This window comes from Perca fluviatilis, chromosome 21, assembly GCF_010015445.1.
Source record: "Perca fluviatilis chromosome 21, GENO_Pfluv_1.0, whole genome shotgun sequence".
Taxonomy (NCBI): domain Eukaryota; kingdom Metazoa; phylum Chordata; class Actinopteri; order Perciformes; family Percidae; genus Perca; species Perca fluviatilis.
Genome location: NC_053132.1, coordinates 7,708,905 through 7,721,316, shown reverse-complemented (window position 1 = coordinate 7,721,316; position 12,412 = coordinate 7,708,905).

Here is a 12,412-nt window from a genome sequence, read left to right as displayed (position 1 = left end):
TTTTGGCAGTAAAAGTTAAATATCCCCTTTGACCAAAAAGTAAACATCCATATTGACCGACCACCTCCCTGTATCTGCATGAAATGGTTTGATTCATTGTCCCGGTGTTTAGTTGCAGTCAGTAGACTTTGCGCCAGAACTGAGGTGACGGCAATGTTGCCAAGTAACGTTAAATCAAAATCTGGTTTTCAAAAAAGGAAAGAGAGAAAAGAGAGAGAGAGGAAAGACAAAGGAAAGGGTGTCAAACTGTAACCCAGTTTTTCACCAAGAAAGGTGGGTAGCCTCTAGTCTGTGAGTGGTATTAACCTGTTGGCTTAATGTCCATAGTGAAATAAGCTAGCTAGCTACAGACTGGTGTTAGCCTACATTTAATCACCATTTAATCAGTGCAGGGAAACGTTTAGCAAGATATTCATATTAAATCATTGTCCCTGCCCCTTTTAGCAGACTTAACAACAGATGAGTCAGCAGCACCCCAGTCTCCCCCTAACTGTGCCCCTCCCTGTCCCAGTGAAGAAGGTGAGCAACATTGTGTTCAATGACATGCCAGTTATTTGAGAGAAATGTTTGGGTTTCCAGGAGTCCTTTGTTCTTATTCATACCTTTTAATTTGACATCACTGGTACTGTTAGTTTGTTATGACTATATTCCAAACCTCAAAACCTTTTGATTTAGTGATCAATTGATCTGTTTTGTAGCACTATAGTAACCCTGGTGTGGAAATTCCATTTTACATGTCCACTTTATTTTCTTGTTGGCATATATGTGCAGCTAAGTTAAAATAAATCTGCTGTTTTCATTGTTTTGAGAGGATGATGTTAATTTGTTTTGATTGAATAGTTAATATATATTTAAGTCTGTTAGTTTTTCTTTTTTTAAATCTTTCATTAATAATTATAATAATAATTAATAATAATACATTTGTTAAAGGAACACGCCGACTTATTGGGAATTTAGCTTATTCACCGTAACCCCCAGAATAAGACAAGCCCATACATACCCTTCTCATCTCCGTGCGTGCTGTAAAGCTGTCTGACGGCTCCAGCGGCATAAGCCCATAACAGAACAGGCAGGTGAATGGTTCCAGTAATCCTACTGCACCGAATAAGTGACAAAATAACATCAACATGTTCCTATTTACATGTTGTGATTTGTAGAGTCACAGCGTGTACAAAAAACAAAGTAGCATGAGACACAGCCATCTTCTAACCGTAAACAAACCGGGAACTATATTCTCAGGCGGAAGAATATAGTACTTGGGCGGAGTGATATGCAAGCCTGTCTGAGAATATAGTTCCTGGTTTGTGTAGGGTTAGAAGATGGCTGTGTCTCCCTTGACTATACTTTTTCTGACTTTTTTCAGGATACTATACCATGACTTTTTTCGACATACTATCATATGACTTTTTATGACTTTTTTCGACATAATATGGCTTTTTATGACTTTTTTCGCCAAAACTATACTTGATTTTTTTATGACTTTTTTTGACGTACTATACTAAGACTTCCTTTACTTTTTTTTGACAATGTGTTTTTTATGACTTTAATTCAACATACTATACTATGACTTTTTTATGACTTTTGTCGACATTTTACTATGACTTTTTTCGACATACTATACTATGACTTTTTTATTACTTTAATTCAACGTACTGTACTATAACTTTTTTTGACATACTATACTATGACTTTTTATGACTTTTTTCTACATACTATACTATGACTTTTTATGACTTTTTTCTACATACTATACTGACTTTTTTGGACATACTATACTATGACTTTTTTCGACGTACTATACTATGACTTTTTTGGACATAATATACTATGACTTTTTTTATTACTTTAATTCAACGTACTGTACTATGACTTTTTTTGACATACTATACTATGACTTTTTATGACTTTTTTCTACATACTATACTATGACTTTTTTATTACATTTCTCGACACACTACTCTGAATCGTTCATGACTTTTTTCACTTACTATACTATGACTTTATATTACTTCTTTCGACATACTATACCATGACTTATTTTTCGACATACTAAACTATACTTCTTTATGACTTAAGCAAAACCGATTATATATGTAATATATGTTAAGATTGCAAACTAACAGAATACATACATAATAAATGACAAGTTTGTCAGTGACATTTTTCAACGTACTATGACTATTTATGAAATTTTTTCAACATACTATGACTATTTATGAAATTTTTTTCGACATACTATACTATAACTTTTAATGACTGTTGTGACATACTATACTATGACTTTTTTCGACATACTATAGTATGACTTTTTTCAACATACTATACTATTACTTTTTCGACATACTATGACTTTTTATGACTTTTTTTTACATACTATACTATGAATTTTTTCGACATACTATACTATGACTTTTTTCAACATACTATACTCTTACTTTTTCGACATACTATACTATGACTTTTTTATTACTTTTTTTGACATACTATACTATCTGAGTTTTTCGACATACTATACTATGACTTTTTTTATTACTTTTTTCGACATACTATACTATGACTTTTTTATTACTTTTTTTGACATACTATACTATCTGAGTTTGTCGACATACTATACTATGACTTTTTTTATTACTTTTTTCGACATACTATACTATTACTTTTTCGACATACTATACTATGACTTTTTTATTACTTTTTTCGACATACTATACTATGACTTTTTTATTACTTTTTTTGACATACTATACTGAGTTTTTCGACATACTATACTATGACTTTTTTATTACTTTTTTCGACATACTATACTATCTGAGTTTTTCGACATACTATACTATGACTTTTTTATTACTTTTTTTTACATACTATACTATGACTTTTTTATTACTTTTTTTGACATACTATACTATCTGAGTTTGTCGACATACTATACTGTGACTTTTTTTATTACTTTTTTCGACATACTATACTATTACTTTTTCTCGACATACTATACTATGACTTTTTTATTACTTTTTTTTCGACATACTATACTATGACTTTTTATTACTTTTTTTTACATACTATACTATGACTTTTTTCGACATACTATACTATTACTTTTTCGACATACTATACTATGACTTTTTTATTACTTTTTTCGACATACCATACTATGACTTTTTATGACTTTTTTTGACATACTATACTATGACTTTTTTATTACTTTTTTTGACATACTATACTATGACTTTTTTCAACATACTATACTATGACTTTTTCGACATACTATACTATGACTTTTTTATTACTTTTTTCGACATACTATACTATGAGTTTTTTAACATACTATACTATGACTTTTTTATTACTTTTTCGACATATTATACTATGACTTTTTTATTACTTTTTTTGACATACTATACTATGACTTTTTTATTACTTTTTTCGACATACTATACTATGACTTTTTCGACATACTATACTATGACTTTTTATGAATTTTTTTACATACTATACTATGACTTTTTTCGACATACTATACTATGACTTTTTTATTACTTTAATTCAACGTACTGTACTATGACTTTTTTTGACATACTATACTATGACTTTTTATGACTTTTTTCTACATACTATACTATGACTTTTTATGACTTTTTTCTACATACTATACTGACTTTTTTGGACATACTATACTATGACTTTTTTCGACGTACTATACTATGACTTTTTTGGACATAATATACTATGACTTTTTTATTACTTTAATTCAACGTACTGTACTATGACTTTTTTTGACATACTATACTATGACTTTTTATGACTTTTTTCTACATACTATACTATGACTTTTTATGACTTTTTTCTACATACTATACTGACTTTTTTGGACATACTATACTATGACTTTTTTATTACATTTCTCGACACACTACTCTGAATCGTTCATGACTTTTTTCACTTACTATACTATGACTTTATATTACTTCTTTCGACATACTATACCATGACTTATTTTTCGACATACTAAACTATTCTTTTATAACGAAAACCGATTATATGTAATATATGTTAAGATTGCAAACTAACAGAATACATACATAATAAATGACAAGTTTGTTAGTCAATTTTCAACATACTATGACTATTTATGAAATTTTTTAACATACTCTAGACTATTTATATGAATTTTTTTCGACTATATGCTATAACTTTTAATGACTGTTGTGACATACTATACTATGACTTTTTTCGACATACATATATGACTTTTTTCAACATACTATACTATTACTTTTTCGACATACTATACTATGACTTTTTATTACTTTTTTGACATACTATACTAACTCTGAGTTTTCGACATACTATACTATGACTTTTTTATTACTTTTTCGACATACTATACTATGACTTTTTTTCAACATACTATACTATTACTTTTTCGACATACTATACTATGACTTTTTATTACTTTTTTGACATACTATACTATCTGAGTTTTCGACATACCTATACTATGACTTTTTATTACTTTTTTCGACATACTATACTATGACTTTTTTATTACTTTTTTTGACATACTATACTATCTGAGTTTCGACATACTATACATGACTTTTTATTACTTTTTTCGACATACTATACTATTACTTTCGACTCAATACTATACTATGACTTTTTTATTACTTTTTCCACACCCTATACTATGACTTTTTTATTACTTTTTTTGACATACTATACTGAGTTTTCGACATACTATACTATGACTTTTTATTACTTTTTGACATACTATACTATCTGTGTTTTTCGACATACTATACTATGACTTTTTTTATGACTTTTTTTACATACTATACTATGACTTTTTTTTCACATACTATACTATTACTTTTTCGACATACTATACCGACTTTTTATTACTTTTCGACATACCATACTATGACTTTTTTCGACCATACTGTACTACGACTTTTTATACTTTTTCGACATACTATACTATGACTTTTTATTACTTTTTTGACATACTATACTATGACTTTTTTATTATATTTTTTGACATACTATACTATGACTTTTTTTTTCAACATACTATACTATGACTTTTTATGACTTTTTTCATCACATACTATACTATGACTTTTTATTACATTTCTCGACACACTACTCTGAATCGTTTCATGACTTTTTTTACTTACTATACTATGACTTTATATTACTTCTTTCGACATACTAATACCATGACTTATTTTTCGACATACTAAACTATACTTCTTTTATGACTTAAGAAAACCGGATTATATATGTAATATAATTAAGATTACAAACTAACAGAATACATACATAATAAATGACAAGTTTGTCAGTGACATTTTCAACGACTATGACTATTTATGAAATTTTTTCCAACCATACCATGTACCTATTTATGAAATTTTTCGACATACTATACTTTAACTTTTAATGACTGTTGTGACATACTATACTATGACTTTTTGACATACTATAAGTATGACTTTTTTTCAACATACTATACTATTACTTTTTCGACATACTATCTTTATGACTTTTTTATTCCATACCTTCACTACTATGAATTCATACCATCTCACCCATACTTTTTCCCATACTACCTTACCTCTCTTTTCATACCATACTATATATACTTTTATTTTTTTTGCCGACATACTATACCTATCTGGGTTTTTCGACATACTATACTATACTTTTATGAGCTTTTTTTATATACTTACTTTTTCACATACTATACTATTACTTTTTTATACACTACCTCTATTTCTCTGGTTTCCATACCATTCTCTATACCTTTTCCATACCATACCTCTCATTTTTTCTACTTTTACCTACTATACTAACTTTTCTTTATTACTTTTTTGACATACTATACTGGAGTTTTTCGACATACTATACTATGACTTTTTATTACCTTTTTTCTGCACCTACATTACTATTCTACTGTTTTCTTTTTTACTACTTACCACCTATGACTTTTTATTACTTTTTTACATCCTATACTATGCTTTGTCACCATGCCTTACTATACTTTTTTACTTTTTCACTAATACTATATTTTCACTATTATCTGATTTTTTATAACTATTTTCTTCCTACCACACACTATGACTTTTTATTACTTTTTGACATACACTATGACTTTTTATTCTTTTTGACATACCATACTATACTTGTTTTTATGCCTTCTTTTACATACTATTTTTTCCATACTATCTCATACTTTTTCAACATACTATACTATGAGTTTTAGACATACTATAATATGACTTTTTTATACTTTTTGTACAATATACTATTTTTGACATACTATACTATGACTTTTTCGGTTACTTACATACTATTACTTTTCGACATACTATACTATGACTTTTTATTAAAACTTTTTTCGACTATACTCATACTAGACTTTTTATAATTTTTTTTGACATACCTATCTATGACTTTTTTTAACATACTATACTACCTCCCTGTTTTTATTACTTTTTTCCACATACTATACTATGACTTTTTTACATACTATACTATGACTTTTTATTACTTTTTTTCGACATACTATACTATGAGCTTTTTTAAAAAATACTATACTATGACTTTTTATTACTTTTCACATATACTATATCTTACAGTATTTCTTTTTAATGTTATAATACTTTTTCTTACTATCTATTTAAACTTTATATACTGTCATTTTTCAACATATCAATTATTTTATAATTCTTTACCTTCTGCAATCATACTTCTATTCTACTTTTTACATACTCAAAATACTATCTATGATTTTTACTAATACTATACTTATGACCTTTTTCCTACTTTTTTTTTCTACCTCTATACTGTTTTTATGAACTTTTTTTCTCACATACTATTACTATGATCTTTTTTTTTCGACGTACTATACCATGCTTTTTTGGATACTTTACTATGACTTTCTTTTGGACTATATACTATACTTTTTTTGTACTTTTATTCAATTTTATTACTTTTTTGATATACTATAATTATATCCTTTTTTTTTTACATACTTATACTATGACTTTTTATGACTTTCTTTTTCTACATAACTATACTCTTGACTAAAATTTTATTACATTTCTCGACACACTACTCTGAATCGTTCATGACTTTTTTCACTTACTATACTATGACTTTATATTACTTTCTTCGACATACTATATACCATGACTTATTTTTCGACATACTAAACTATACTTCTTTATGACTTAAGAAAACCGATTATATATGTAATATAGTTAAGATTGCAAACTAATAGAATACATACATAATAAATGACAAGTTTTCGTTCATTTTTCAACATACTTTATGACTATTTTAAATTTTTCAACACTACTATGACTATTTATGAAATTTTTATATACTTATACTATAACTTTTAATGACTGTTGTGACATACTTATACTTATGACTTTTTCGCCGTATGACTTTTTCAACATACTATACTATTACTTTTTCTCGACATACTATGACTTTTTATGACTTTTTTACATACTATACTATTAATTTTTCGGACATACTATACTCCTATGACTTTTTTTCAACATACTATACTTTTACTCTTTTCGATATACTCATACTTCATGACTTTTTATACTTTTTTTTGACATACTATACTATCTGGAGTTTTTCGACATAATATACTATGACTTTTTTTACTTTTTTTTCGAACATACTATACTATGACTTTTTTATTACTTTTTTTGACATACTATACTATCTGAGTTTGTCGACATACTATACTATGACTTTTTTATTAATTCTTTTTTCACATACTATACTATTACTTTTTCACATACTATACTATGACTTTTTATTACTTTTTTTTCACATACTATACTATGACTTTTTATTACTTTTTGACATACTATACTGGAGTTTTTTCGGAGCATACTATACTATGACTTTTTATTACTTTTTTCGACATACTATACTTATCTGAGTTTTTCGACATACTATACTACTATGACTTTTATTACTTTTTTTACATTACTATACTATGACTTTTATACTTTTTACATACACTATACTATCTGAGTTTGTCGACATCCTATACCTGTGACTTTACATACTATACTATTTTTCCATAATTATTTTATTATCCTTTTTATTACTTTTTTCACATTATTAAACCATACTTTATACTTTATTACTTTTTGACATACTATACTGAGTTTTTTCGACATACTATACTTATTATGACTTTTTATTACTTTTTCGACATACTATACTATCTGAGTTTTTCGACATACTATACTTATGACTTTTTTTATTACTTTTTTTACCACGACTTTTCAACACTATACTTATGACTTTTTTTCGACATACCATACTATTACTTTTCGACATACTATACTATGACTTTTTATTACTTTTTCGACATACCATACTATGACTTTTTATGACTTTTTTGACATACTATAATAATGACTTTTTTTACTTTTTTGACATACTATACTTATGACTTTTTCAAACATACTATACTCATGACTTTTTTCGCATACCATACTTATGACTTTTTTACTTTTTTGACATACACTAATATGAGTTTTTTAACATACTTTATACTCATGACTTTTTATTACTTTTTTGACATATTATACTATGACTTTTTTATTACTTTTTTGACATACTATAATATGACTTTTTTATTACTTTTTTCGACATACTATACTATGACTTTTCGACATACTATACTATGACTTTTTATGAATTTTTTACATACTATACTATGACTTTTTTCGGACATACTAACTATGACTTTTTTATTACTTTTAATTCAACGTGCACTGTATCTATGACTTTTTTATATACTCATACTTATGACTTTTATGACTTTTTCTACATACTATACTATGACTTTTTATGACTTTTTTTCTACATACTATACTTGACTTTTTGGACACATACTATACTCATGACTTTTTTTCGCGTCGGACTATACTATGACTTTTTTGACATAATATACTATGATCTTTTATTACTTTAATTCAACGTACTTACATATGACTTTTTGACATACTATACTATGACTTTTTAATTTTTTTTCTACATACTATACTCTGACTTTTTATGACTTTTTTTCTACATACTATACTGACTTTTTTGGACATACTATACTATGTCTTTTTTATTACATTTCTCGGACACACTACTCTGAATCGTTCATGACTTTTCACTTACTATACTATGACTTTATATTACTTCTGGCGACATACTATACCATGACTTTTTTCGAAAACTAAACTATACTTCTTTATGACTTATAAAAACCTGATTATATATGTAATATATGTTAAGATTACGTAAACTAACAGAATACATACATAATAAATGACAAGTTTGTCAGTGACATTTTTCAACATACTATGACTATTTATGAAATTTTTTCAACATACTATGACTATTTATGAAATTTTTTTGACATACTATGCTATAACTTTTAATGACTGTTGTGACAATACTATACTATGACTTTTTTTCGACACACTTATAGTATGACTTTTTCAACATACTATACTATTACTTTTTTCGACATACTATACTCACACTTTTTTACTTTTTGACATACTATACTTATCTGGAGTTTTTCGATACTATACTATGACTTTTTTAATTTTTCGGCATACTTACACTATGACTTTTTTAACCATAATTTTCCTATTACTTTTTCGACACATTATACCTTATGACTTTTTATTACTTTTTTTGACATACTATACTATCTGGGTTTTCGTACATACCTTATACTATGACTTTTTTATTACTTTTTTCGACATACTATAATTATGACTTTTTATTACTTTTTTTGACATACTATACTATCTGAGTTTGTCGACATACTATACTATGATCTTTTTATTACTTTTTTCGGACATACTATACTATTACTTTTCGACATAATATACTATGACTTTTTATTACTTTTTTTCATACACTATACTATGACTTTTATTACTTTTTTGACAATACTATAATTGAGTTTTTTCTCATACTATACTATGACTTTTTTATTACTTTTTTTCGACATACTATACTATCTGAGTTTTTCGGCACACTATACTTATGACTTTTTATGACTTTTTTACATACTTATACTTATGACTTTTTCGACATACTAATTACTTTTCGGACATACTCATACTATGACCTTTTTTATTACTTTCCACATACCATACCTTTGCACTTTTTCGTGATACTGTACTATGACTTTTTTTTTTCGATATACTATACTATGACTTTTTTATTACTTTTTTGACATACTATACTATGACTTTTTATTACTTTTTTTGATATACTTATACTATGACTTTTTTCAACATACTATACTATGACTTTCGACATACTTATACTATGACTTTGAATTTCTTTTGACATACTTATACTATGAGTTTTTCGATATACTATACTATGATTTTTTTATTACTTTTTTCACATAATTATACTTAGGACTTTTTATTACTTTTTGATAATACTATACTATCTGAGTTTGTCGACATACTATACTACTCGGACTTTTTTATTACTTTTTTCGACACACTATACCTATTACTTTTTCGACATACTATACTATGACTTTTTATTACTTTTTCGACATACTATACTATGACTTTTTTATTACTTTTTTTGACATACTCATACTGAGTTTTTCGACATACTATACTATGACTTTTTTATTACTTTTTTCGACATACTATACTATCTGAGTTTTTCGACATACTATACTATGACTTTTTTATGACTTTTTTTTACATACTATACTATGACTTTTTTCGACATACTATACTATTACTTTTTCGACATACTATACTATGACTTTTTTATTACTTTTTTCGACATACCATACTATGACTTTTTCGACATACTGTACTATGACTTTTTTATTACTTTTTTCGACATACTATACTATGACTTTTTTATTACTTTTTTTGACATACTATACTATGACTTTTTTATTACTTTTTTTGATATACTATACTATGACTTTTTTCAACATACTATACTATGACTTTTTCGACATACTATACTATGACTTTTTTATTACTTTTTCGACATATTATACTATGACTTTTTTATTACTTTTTTTGACATACTATACTATGACTTTTTTATTACTTTTTTCGACATACTATACTATGACTTTTTATGAATTTCTTTTACATACTATACTATGACTTTTTTCGACATACTATACTATGACTTTTTTCAACATACTATACTATGACTTTTTCGACATACTATACAATGACTTTTTTACTACTTTTTTTGACATACTATACTATGACTTTTTTTGACATACTATACTATGACTTTTTCATTACTTTTTTCAACATACTATACTATTACTTTTTCGACATACTATACTATGACTTTTTCATTACTTTTTTCGACATACTATACTATGACTTTTTTATAATTTTTTTTGACATACTATCTATGACTTTTTTCAAAATACTATACTATGACTTTTTTATTACTTTTTTTGACATACTATACTATGACTTTTTTCGACATACTATACTATGACTTTTTTATTACTTTTTTCGACATACTATAATATGACTTTTTTTTTCGACATACTAAACTATGACTTCTTTATGACTTTTTTAAAATATACTATACATACGGGACAGTAACAATTATTAAAGTTATAAGATGCCAGAATTGGAGCTCGTACAATCTATTTAAAATTTTGATGGAGACTGGTACGAAGGAGTATTTAAAACGGTTCAATTTAGTTTTAGGGATTCTATACCTTCTGCCAGAAGGCAAGAGCTCGTATTCCGTTTGAAGGATGTGGGACGGGTCCAACAATACTCGCGCCTGCCTAAGTACAGACTGCTCATAGATGGACTGAAGGGAGAGCTTATCAGTCCTCCCCATCACCTTCATAGCAGTCTGTACCAGACGCTGCAACTTTGATTTGGACTGTGTGGAGAGATTGCCGAACCACGCCGTCATCCCATACCTGATAACACTCTCTATCACTGCCTGATAAAATAAAAACATGATGTTCTGGCTGACACCAAACACCCTTAGTCTGCGTAAGAAATACAGTCTTTGCTGTAAACGGGAACATACATAATCTACGTGGTCACTCCAGTTTAAAAGGTTATCCAGGTGGTTGCCCAGATATCTATAAGAAGTTTGATATCCTCCCTATGAATGGACAAAGGGGTATGATGAGGGTCAAACACCATCTCCTCAGTTTTTTTAATGTTAATGGTGAGATGGTTCTTGTCACACCACAGAACAAATGTATTGACTTCCGTGAAATACAGTGATGGAGTTGTGATGAAGCAGACTAAGAATGGCAGTGTTGTCAGAAAATTTAAAAAACAGGTTACCCGGGAGACTATTAGTGCAGTCGTTAGTATAAAGGGTG